Source organism: Octopus sinensis, linkage group LG12, assembly GCF_006345805.1.
Source record: "Octopus sinensis linkage group LG12, ASM634580v1, whole genome shotgun sequence".
Lineage (NCBI taxonomy): Eukaryota > Metazoa > Mollusca > Cephalopoda > Octopoda > Octopodidae > Octopus > Octopus sinensis.
This window is the reverse complement of record NC_043008.1, coordinates 35,604,859-35,617,086: the sequence shown is the minus strand read 5'-3', so window position 1 is coordinate 35,617,086 and position 12,228 is coordinate 35,604,859. Positions and strand designations below refer to the sequence as shown.

At 35.2% G+C, this 12,228-nt stretch overlaps 1 protein-coding gene across 1 annotated transcript in view; it reads left to right on the top strand.

The window, feature by feature from the left end:
- Positions 1-8,720, top strand: part of LOC115218049 (serine/threonine-protein phosphatase 6 regulatory ankyrin repeat subunit C) — a 212,739-nt gene extending 204,019 nt beyond the window's left edge. The window contains exon 5 of the transcript XR_005001461.1: positions 7,957-8,720. The gene's annotated coding sequence lies outside the window, so the exon portion shown is untranslated. The remainder of the gene's footprint in view (positions 1-7,956) is intronic.
- Positions 8,721-12,228: the final 3,508 nt, after the last annotated feature.

Here is a 12,228-nt window from a genome sequence, read left to right as displayed (position 1 = left end):
AATGATACTGTATTTCGCAAAGAGGCGTGTGTACATGTATGTGGTGTAGATTATTATATTCCCAATAAGCAGTGTGTGCAATTGTGCAGGAATATGTATATGTATGTATATACGTATGTGCGTATGCGTCTGTGTGTATGTATGTATGTATGCATGTGAGTATGTATGTACGTGTGTATGCATGCATGTATGTATGCATGCATGTATGTGTGTATGTATGTGTGTGTATGTATGTATGTATGTATGTATGTATGTATGCATGTATGTATGTATGTATGTATTATGTATGTATGTATGTGTGTGTATGTATGTATGTGTGTATGTATGTATGTGTGCATGTGAGTATGTATGTATGTATGTGTTGTATGTATGTATGTGTATGTATGTATGTGTGTATGTATGCATGTATGTATGCATGCATGTATGTGTGTATGTATGTGTGTGTATGTATGTATGTATGTATGTATGTATGAATGTATGTATGTATGTATGTATGTGTGTATGTATGTATGTATGTGTGCATGTGAGTATGTATGTACGTGTGTATGCATGTATGTATGCATGCATGTATGTGTGTATGTATGTGTGTGTATGTATGCATGTATGTATGTATGTATGTATGAATGTATGTATGTATGTATGTGTGTATGTATGTATGTATGTATGCATGTGAGTATGTATGTACGTGTGTATGCATGCATGTATGTATGCATGTATGTGAGTATGTATGTATGCATGTATGTGTGTATATATGTATGTATGTAAGCGAGTATGTGAGTATGTATTTATGTATGCGTGTTTGTATGTGTGCATACGCTTATTTGTATTTATATATGCATATATGTATATATGTATGTATGTGGTCAGTTGTTTCACAAAAAAGAAACATAGAAATGCATAAGTGCGCGCACACACACACACCCACCCGAGTGTGCACACACCCACCCGAGTGTACACACACACACATATAGACAAATGCCAATGATAGAAACTTGGTTTTAGAGACATTCGATTCTACATCAATGTGAATCAGTAAAACCAATTTTCATTATCATCTTTTTTTTTTGACACTTTGAAGTTCATTCGTCGTGACTAGCAACTCACTACACACAGACACACACAATTATATTCACTCGTGCACATACATGCATACATACACGCATGCATATGTACATGTATACGTACATATATTGCATATACGAACAAACATATACAATGTCACACGGTAAAGAACTAAAGCATGGATGCACAAATATAGGAGATTCAGACGAATAAACGCACACACATCTGTGTAAATAAATACACTCACACACATACATACACACACAAAGCTATTCAAACACACAACTCGTACACAGGCACGTATATATATATATATATATATATATATATATTCACTTAGACACATGATCAGGCACATATTTACAAGTGTGTGTAGATAGATGCACGTGAATATATGCATGTAAACATCTATTCACATATTCATACATAAATAAAAGCTTGACTAACGTATGTATATATGTATGCATGTATGTATGTACGTGCGTACCTACCTACCTTCCTTCCTTCCTTCCTTCCTTGCTTCCTTCCTTCCTATCTGTTTGCTCATTTGTACGTAGCTTTGTATATACAGTTATGGATTGAAATATACAAACATACGCATATGTTAATGTGCGTGTGAAAATAAGAAAGACTAGCTGTGAGAGGAATTATATGTACGAGGGGCTGCTGAAAAGTTCCTGGTTCTGGGTAAAAGAAAATGCAGGAGGATCAGTCAATCAAGATTTCATTCAACTTATTCCCCTTTCAGATTCACATACTTATTGCAGCTGTCCTTCAGGTTTTCTAAGCCCAGTAAAAGAACTCGAAAGTTTGGGCTTCCAGCCAGACCTTTCGCAACACCCTTGAAGCCAGCAACTTTTCAGCATTCTCTCGTGTGTAATCACATTCCTTCTCTGTCTCCAATGCGTGGTAAAAAGAAGTACTGTTTCGAAATAATTTGTAGATCGCTCCCCAGAGAAGACTTACCCGATTTTCTTCTCCAGTCGATAGCATAGAGTATTCAGCGATTATATAAAGCATTGATAAATTGAGTAACTACCATACTGCGAAACGATCCGTTAGAAATGCCCCCTCCACTTCTTTCTTTTGTGCATCGAAAGCGTTGAGTAATAATCCGCATTTTCCCCCCAAAATTTAAAGGTCAAAATCTCTAGTGCGTAATATATACGAGGTTAAAAATGAAAAATATTTTCTATGCAATATCTGAGTCTCTTTTTGCTGTCCGGCAATGTTTATTCAGATGCATTTTGTTATGTCGGGCGTGAAAATACCTTAAGCTAAGCTTGAAAGCAATGAAGTCATATAAGAATCAGTCATAACTTGCAGTAAGCAACATTTATTAAAATAAAAGTATTCAGAACACAGAATAACATGTAACAAAAACAATTTTCAAACATATTCATATTCCCATATAACAGCTGAGAACATCATTATTGTATTACGCATGTGCGGAAGTGTTTGTTCGACTAGGTGCTGCTGGCTTAATTCCGCACGACTCAAGTTAGAGGAGTGCGTATTATACACAAGGTTTAGGTTTTTCAGAGGTACAGCCCCCTAAAAATCCCCTGCGTATTATACTCAAGGGCGGACTATATTCGAAGATTTACGGTACATTCTTACAGTATTTTGTCACAGCTAGGCATCTTTAACATTTAGATTTATTCAAGCGACAAGCTGGCAGAATAGTTAGCATGCCGGATAAGATGTTTAGTGTCATTCCGTCCGTCTTTACGTTCTAAATTCAAATCCCGTCGAGGTTATCTTTGCTGTTCATCCTTTCGGGGTCGATAAAACAAGTACCAGTTGATCACTGGGGTCGACTTCTGTAATCAACTACATCCTACCTTAAACTTGCGTGTCTTCTGCCAAAATTTGAAACCGTTGTTTAGATTTACGTTGTGTTGTTCATAAAAAACATTTTTAATTAATATCAAACCATCAAAAAGACAAATTTGTAAATTCAGTTATCCATTACAGTAACTGCTTAATTTATGACTGCTTTATATAATTCAGCTGAGTGATTTATGCTATGGATTGCAGAAAAAAAACTGGACACATCTTATCGGAGGAGTGGCCAACAAACTACGACACTATTCTTCAGAAAAGTCCCTATTTGTTTTTCTGATCATCGATATCACACTGGGAATGAGTTTTACATTCGTATAATTCTTCTCACAGCTAGGTTTTCTAATATTTAAATCTATTTCAGTTCTCCTATTTCCCGCATATATATGCATGTATAAATGTATGTATATATACACGTGTATATGTATTTGCTTCCCAACCTCATGGTTTCGGATTCAGTCGCACTACGTGGCAACCTGGATAGGTGTCTATAGCCTCAAGCCGACAAAAAGCCTTGTGAGTGGATTTGGTAGATTGAAACTGAACGAAGCCTGTCGAATATATATAGGTATGTATGTGTGTATATGTGTGTGTGTGTGTTGCTGGACAACCGTTGTTGGTGTGATTACATCCCCGTAACATAGCGTTTCGGCAATACAGATTAATAGAATAAGTATTAGGTTTTAAACAAAAGTACAGGGTTCGATTCATTCGGCTAAAAAGTCTTCAAGGCGATGCCCCAGCGTGGCCGCAATCAAATGACTAAAACAAGTAAAAGATAGAAGATATACACACACACACACACACATACACACACACACACACACAAACACACACACACACACACACACACACACACACACACACAGGGTTCGTTTGAATTTTCGATTTTTCGAATTTTCATTTCGTTCCGTCCCTTTCCTCCATGTTTGCTTTTTAGTTTAATATTATGACGCGAAATTCTCTCCCTTTGCTTTGCCTTCCCCTCTCTCTTTCTCTCTCTCCCTTTTCCTCACCCTTCTCTCAGTCGCGTGTCTTCCTCTATCTTTCTCTCTCTCTCTCCCACTCCTCCTCACTTTCTTCACTGCTAATCCTTTCGCACGTTGCCTTCAGGCCCTAAGGTCATGTTTCCCAGCGCTCGCCAGTTACCTCTCTCGTCCCTGCCAGCACAAAGGCCTTCGTTCGTTTTTTTCGTTTGTTCTCTTGTTTATTTTGATTTCTCGTATTGTAATTTATTTCTCGTTTTGTATTTTCTTGTACATGTATCTTTTATCTTTGTATTTTTTCTTGTATTTTTTTGTGCAGTTCTTTGTTACATCCATTTTTGTGTTACATTTTTCTTGCTCGTTTTACCCCTCTGCGAGGTTATTTTATTTTAATTCTCTCGTAGGAAGGCCTAGCATTTACAGACGTGTCCTGTCTTGCCTTCGAAACACGCTATGTCTGCTAGTGACAGCTGATGAAGGGGATTTTTCCTTGTGTAGCATGTCCTGTACCTCGTTTTTCTGCTGTACATAATGTTTTTCCCGTTTTCGTTTTCGTCCTGTTCCACGTCTCTGTCCTTCTGTTGTAACAAAATGGCTTTTCCACTTTCGTTTCTGTTGATTTTTACGTCTTTTTGTGGTGTCCTGTACGTATATATATTTATATATGCATGTATATATACATGTAGATGTCGGTACGTACATATATGTTTGTATGTATGCATATATTTTATTTATTACACTATATATATATATATATATATATATATATATATATATATATATAGATATATATATATATATACAGTGGTTTGACAAAATAATGGAAGCACCTTAAAATTTCAAATCAATTTATTTCAATATGGGGTAGGATCGCCTTTGGTAGTAATTACAGCTGAAATTCTGCGAAGTATGGACTCGTACAAAGTTTGAATCGTTTTCAAAGGAATTTTTGTCCACTCTTCAGCGAAAACTGTCTCCAGTTCTTGTAGTGATGATGGTGGAGGATTTCGACTCATTATTTATTTTCTAAAATGCACCATAAATGTTCAATAATATTGAGACCTGGGGTTTGTGGTGGTCAGATAAGATGTTCAACTTCACGAGAATGTTCCTCGGTCATTCAGTAACAACTTTAGCACTGTGAATTGGTGCATTATCATCCCAAAAGATTGCGTTTCCCTCCGGAAACAGTTCCGCAACCATAGGATGAATTTAATCAGATAAAATGCCTTAATAGCCTTGACTTTTAATTCTGCTATGAAAGGAAACCACTGGGCCCGCGGATTTCCAAGATATAGCCCCCCCCCCAGATCATCACAGATCCTCCTCCATGTTTAACAGTTGGAGAAGGCAGCCTGGGTCAAACGCTTCTTTTGGTTGACTTCACACGAACACTCGACCGGTGGTCGGAAATAAGGTAAAGGATGACTCGTCCGGGAAAATAACATTCTTCCACTGCTCTAGGGACCAATTCTGTAGGTTTTTACTCCACTCTAAATGCGAACAATTTTTGTGGGAACTGGGTTCATAAGGTGGTCATTAAACTCTGCAGTAATTTTGGGAGCTGTACTTTTGTGATCCTTTCTAACAATACGCGTAAGAGTTCGACGGTCCCTATCTGAAAGTTTTGGTTTTATTCCGGAGTTCTGTTTTTCCCTCTTTCTCAAAGGCTATCGTTACTTTCAAGACAGTACTTCCTGATGCACCAAACATTTTGGCTGTTTTCGTTATGCTAGCGCCTGTCATACGAGCACCAACAATTTGACCTCTTTGAAAGTCCGATAGATCTGTCATTTTGATGAATTTTAATTACCTTTTTCTGATGATATCTGAAAGGAAACAGCAATTTTAGCAAAACATATGAAGCAACACTAAAAATAAACCCAAAATATAAAAATTAACAAGCTTTTGGTGGTTTTATAGATATTTCAAAATTATGATGCTATGATGCTAAGTGTTTCCATTATTTTGCCCAACCCTTGTATTATATATATATATATATATATATATATATCGTTTTGGGATTTGGTTTGCAAAACTCTTTATGTGAGTTCATGTGTTGAAGCATATTTTGTTGTGTCTGGGGAGAGTCATTGTCTTTTAGTGCCTTATTGTTTAATACACTCACCGATTGAAAATGTTGCAAGACGCAATGAAAATTTTAGGAAAACTAAATAAGCAAATGAGTGGAAACTGAATCTGTGAGTGTGTTAAATAATAAGGCACTAAAAGAGAACGACTCTCCCCAGACAAAGCAATATATATATATATATCTATATATATATATATATATATATATATATATATATATATAGGGAGAGTTTACGAAAAAAACAAAAGACAAAGACAGGTGGTGTACAAAACAAACAGATGTATAAGTATAACGCTCAGGAATAGAAAAAGTCTTTTACGTTTCGAGCCTACGCTCTTCTACAGAAAGGAGCACAGAAAAAAACAAGGAGAGAAAAAAACATGTGTAGTGGCTAACGATCTATCATGGCGTCTCTGAGGAAATTAAACGTGGAAAGGAAACATAGAAAGGGTATGGGGAGAAAGAAGCACAAGCGTTTGAATAAAAAATAAAAAATAAAAATAAAATAAAATACGATAAAAAATTAAATAAATAAATAGAAGAATAATAATAAGAAAAGGGCGTGAGGAGAAGAAAATATATGCAAAAAGAAAATAAAAGAAAATAAAAGCGATGAAGATGGAACAAATAGAAAGTGGGGAGAAAGGGAGAAGAGAAAATGAGGAGAGAAAAGAAATGGAAGGAGAGGGAGGCAATATATATATATAGGTGCTTGAGTAGCTGTGTGGTAACTAGCTTGCCTACCAACCACATGGTTCCGGGTTCAGTCCCACTGCGTGGCACCTTGGGCAAGTGTCTTCTACTATAAACTCGGGCCAACCGAAGCCTTGTGACTGGATTTGGTAGATGGTAACTGAAAGAAGCCTGTCGTATATATGTATATATATATATATATATATATAATATATATATATATATATATATATGTGTGTGTGTGTGTGTGTGTGTGTGTGTGTGCATGTTTCTGTGTCTGTGTTTGTCCCACCAACATTGCTTGACAACCGATGGTGGTATGTTTACGTCCGCGTAACTTATCGGTTCGGCAAAAGAGACCGATAGAATAAGTTCTAGGCTTCCAAAGAATAAGTCCTGGGGGCGATTTGCTTGACTAAAGGCGGTTCTCCAGCATGGCCGCAGTCAAATGACTGAAACAAGTAAAAGAGAGAGAGAGAGAATATATGTACATATATATATATATATATATATATAATATATATATATATATATATCTACACACATACACACACACACGCACATATATATATATTGCTGTGAGTGTGTTAGAAAATAAGGTACTAAAAGAAAATGACTCTCCCCATACACACCAATATATATATATATTGTATTACATATGATTTCTACATACGGTATGTATGTTTAAACACATTCTCGCTATACTTCGTACGAATGTGTATAAAGTTTGACTCTATGCTTGCCAAATAGTAACTCACTTTTCTCTGCCCCTGCCTCACCCATCTATCCGAAAGATTTGGTACAATTTTGATATTTTTCAGCTGTTTTATTTCCTGCAACTAGAAGTGCTACTTTCATAATTGTTATGACAACTTACATGCCTATCTATCTATCTATCTATCTATCTATCTATCTTCTATCTATCTATCTATCTATCTATCTATCTATCTATCTATCTATCTATCTATCTATCTATCTATCAATCTATCAATCTATCTATCTGTCTATCTATCTATCTATCTATCTATCTATCTATCTATCTATCTATCTATCTATCTATCTATCTATCTATCTATCTATCTATCTATCTAATTATCTATTTATCTATCTGTCTGTCTGTCTGTCTGTCTGTCCGTCCGTCCGTCCGTCTGTCTGTCTGTCTGTTTGTATGTCTTTCTGTCAGTCTGTCTTTTGTCTCTCTGTTTGTCTACCTATCTATCTAATATCGCTCCTTTCTTTCTTTCCTTCCTTCTTTCTTTCTTTCTTTCTTTTATTCAGTATCGGATTTTCGCATGAAAATTTAAGACCCATTCGATTTTGATTGATTGCCAGACTCGCGTCATTATTGATATATGCTTAATCAAAGAGTGTGTCAAGATACGTAACAGCAAGATATCGTATGAAAGTTATACAGCGAGTGAAAACCAAGTGAAGATATTTAAGAAAGGAAGGAAGAAAGAAAGAAAGAAAGTAAGGAAAAAGAGAGAAAGCGAGAAAGGAAGAAAGAGAAGGCATAAGCTTCTTAAACGTCAGATGAAATCTAAAACTTTCTTAGAATCTGGGTATTTCGTCTTTTCATCTTCACACATCAAGTCTTTTGGTGGTCCTTGCTCGCCTAAAGAAACACCTTCATTTTCTTTCGTAATCTGCTGCCAAAGCTGTTCGTCATGTTTCTCGTCTCTAAACTTTTGAACTCACTGATGTTGCATCCAATTCAGTCAGTCGATGTTGTTGAATGATGAAAGGTATGTGTTATAGTCTAACACTCTTCAATAATTATTCTCTGTACAGCCTAAATTATCATCTTTTCGGCGACTGAATTTCATCGAGTAAATTTTATTCTTTCATCGTTCAGTGTTAAGATTTTTTCAGTTTAACGTTTCTAATTCACTAATAAAATATATTCAGGTAGAAACCTCTAACAACCGACGAGGTTGGTCTCCTTTCATTGCAGTCACTTCATTTGCTAAATATAGTAACCGAATTTCACTCAAAACACACCACATTTATCTTAAAACAAAGGACAGATTGGATTACATAGTCCTAGATACACTATGCGAAAAATAAAACTAAAGATAACTTCAGAAACGCTTGTAATGAAAAATCAACTTAACATGGTTTAACATGGGGTTTGATAATAACAGCCTAGAGCAGAAGTCCCCAACCAATGGGCTACAGACCAGACCCAGGCTGCGGATCATTAGGTGCCGGACCGCACAGAAAGAACAAATTTTTAAATTTTATTTCTATTTTATACTACACAACAGGAAAAAAAAAAAACCAGAAAAATATGGAACAACAAGGAATTGTTTTAATGAGTGGAAGAAATTGAAGGTGAATGGCAAAATCAAAGACTATTGAAGCGTATATTCAGGTCATGCGGTGCAGGAGTCTCCAGGCTGAAGATAAAACTTTTTTTTACTTGTGTTGTTGGTCAGCTCCAGAAACGCCAATATGGTCATTAGAGTGATCAGGTATGGTCATTAGAGTGATCAGGTATAATAAAATGTTAGGCTATGCGTTTGAGAAAATCCTAGGCATTATTACGAATGCTTAAGGGAGTTGTCTCCCAAACAACAGTCCGTTTCGTCTATGTACAGAGCACCGCAGAACTTGTAGCCTCTGCAGTGTTTTAGATCGCAGAAGATATAAAGTCCACTGCTTTGAGAGGCAGGTTCTTCCCAGTGGGCAGTTGGTAGGATTTCTAAAATCGCTGGTTGGAGTGTCGGGTGAAAACTGTGTGGGAGTGTACAATTCTTGTCGCACGAAGTTGCTACAGCAACTGTTGGGAGTTATATTCAGGAAACTCATACCTATATTAATGGAAATCAAGATTAAATAGAGGATTAAAACAGATTACGTTTTCCTTTTTAATTCCCCTCAGGTTTAGCGGAAGGATGTGGGGATCAACATGTATACTAACATACCAGGAAAGCTACTCTTGTTGATTCTTTCGTTATAATAGGTGTCGCCCTCATGAAGATCTCTCTATCTGCTGATAGACCGGATTTCTTCTGCTCATGCCAAAGCCTAGGCTTCTAATTACAGATAAGGCTGACTGGAACTTGTGTGGATATAAATCGTTACCTCGTTGGGATTTCTGTCAAGATAGTACTTGCCGTTTTGGTCCAAGAATTCGATCTTTGTTAAATTGGTGGTAACAGTTATAGTTAGGCTGAATTTCTGAACTTATACATTTCGTGAGCGTTCATATGGCTTGAAATTGCTAGGCCACAAAACTGTGGGAGTTTCTAGGCACTTCTAAATTATCCAGTATAAATGCCTTGATGAGATCAGTAACTTCAGTTCTGTCGAGCTTCATATAGGCACATCGAACAGTGGGCTGCCTTCTTTATATTATACATACATACATACATACATACATACATACATACATACATACATACATACACACATACATACATACATGCACTCACACGCACGTGCGCGCGCGCACACACATACATATATATAAACTTAGATATGTTTGGACCAAAGATTGGTCTGGGCCATGTTTAACTTAATAGCACCACCTGATAGGATTATCTAAATCCTTTTTAAGTCAAGTTTTGTAGCATCGTGCTCCATTCGAGTAGGGAGTTCTTGCTAAGTGAGTTATATCCCGGTATAGGTGGCTTATTTGGTATTCTTTGAAGGAGTTTATCGAGATTCCGTTTAAAGCTGCAAAACACCACAAAACAGAGTTTCACGTTTCCGTTCGTCGGACGCTTATGATCAAGACTGGAATAAAATCGTAATATATGATTTGATATAATTCAATTTGACGAATAAGCATTTGAATTTGATTGGGTAACTTATGTTCAAAGCATAAACGGTGTGGTATTCGCTAACGGTTGTATGGGTTGGGAGTGTATAAATCGAATAATAAAATACAAATATATTATATTATATTATATCGAAAAAACCTTGAGTGAAGAAGGGAGTAATGCATGTCTAGGAGGGGTTAGTTGATAATTAATAATTAATAGAAGTGCAAGTTTGTTTTTATAAAATTTAAAACCATGGATTGAAGAAGTTCCTAGGTTGAAAAATTCAATAACGAGTGTATGGTGCATATACACATATATACAAACATATAAGTCTATGACTATGCATGCGCTAAATACATACACACATACACAGATAAATACATCTCTCTCTCTCTCTCTCTCTCTCTCCTCTCTCTCTCTATATATATATATATATATAATATATATATATACATGTATACACACACACACACACACACATATATATATATGCACTTATTTATATGAATACACACAGGTGCATACACACACAAACACAAATAAATATACATATATATACACATGCAGGAACTAAAGGAACATTACTAAGATCCACACACAAAGATCAAATACAAATATATATTCATATATTCATTTATATCTACAGAACGGATATAAAATCCGGCATATATAAATATGATAATATATATATAAATAGATAAAAATCATATAATATATATAAATATATAAGAATCAGTGTTACATACAAAACAGTGAATTTACGCTTAAAGTTATAAAACATTGGTAAATCAAAAATTTTGGATAATAAAACATAAAAAGGACATATTAAAATGGCGTATTAAAATTCCAGAAAAAATACAAAAATTACAAACTTTTTCGGAGACGCGCCAATTAATATGATACATTTCATATATTCGAAACTGTATTTGATCTCTGAGTGTGGATTTTAGTAATGTTCCTCCGCTCAAATTTTCTTCCGCTCAAATGTTCCTCCGCTCAAATTTTCTTCCGCTCAAATGTTCCTCCGCTCAAATTTTCCTCCGCTCAAATGTTCCTCCACTGAAATTAAGAAGCACTACAACATTTGGAGCACTACAACTCCAGTCTGTATTATATTTTGAGTATTGTTATTACTGTGTATTTTGTATTTTTATACATATGCATATATACATACGTATACACAACGTCTTTATATGCACTGGTATGAAACTGGCATGTTGAATATATAGAAGCAAATAAAAGCAGATAAATATAGGATTAATACATTTCTTAACGGAGGAAGCTTGCAATTGGAAGAGAAAATGTGTAAGTTATTAAAGTTTAAAATTTGCTGAATAAAAACGAAATTAGAATTATTAAGATTATAAAATTAAAATAAATTATCTTACATAATATAAATCAGTGGATTTTTTTAACAGTTGTAAGTCTAACTAGATGTGTTCAATAAGACAAGATATACAAAATTATATTAGAACAATGCAACAAAAATCATTTTCTAAAAAAAAGCATAGATAAATGAATAATCATAATGAGAACTTTCAAAATACATGAACAATGGACGAATAATGAATTTTCTCTTCTGGGCATACGTTTATATTATAACTAAAAGCTAAACTTCGAAATTCGGTAGGCAAAAGGTCATAGATAAAAATCCAGTGCAGTTGGTAGAGAAATGCATTTAAAAGTATCGGAGAGTCAGATAGTTTGTAGATAGTGGAAGGTTTTTGGAGAGTCTGTTGTTAGTGAAATAAAATAAATAAAAAATAAATAATATGAATGA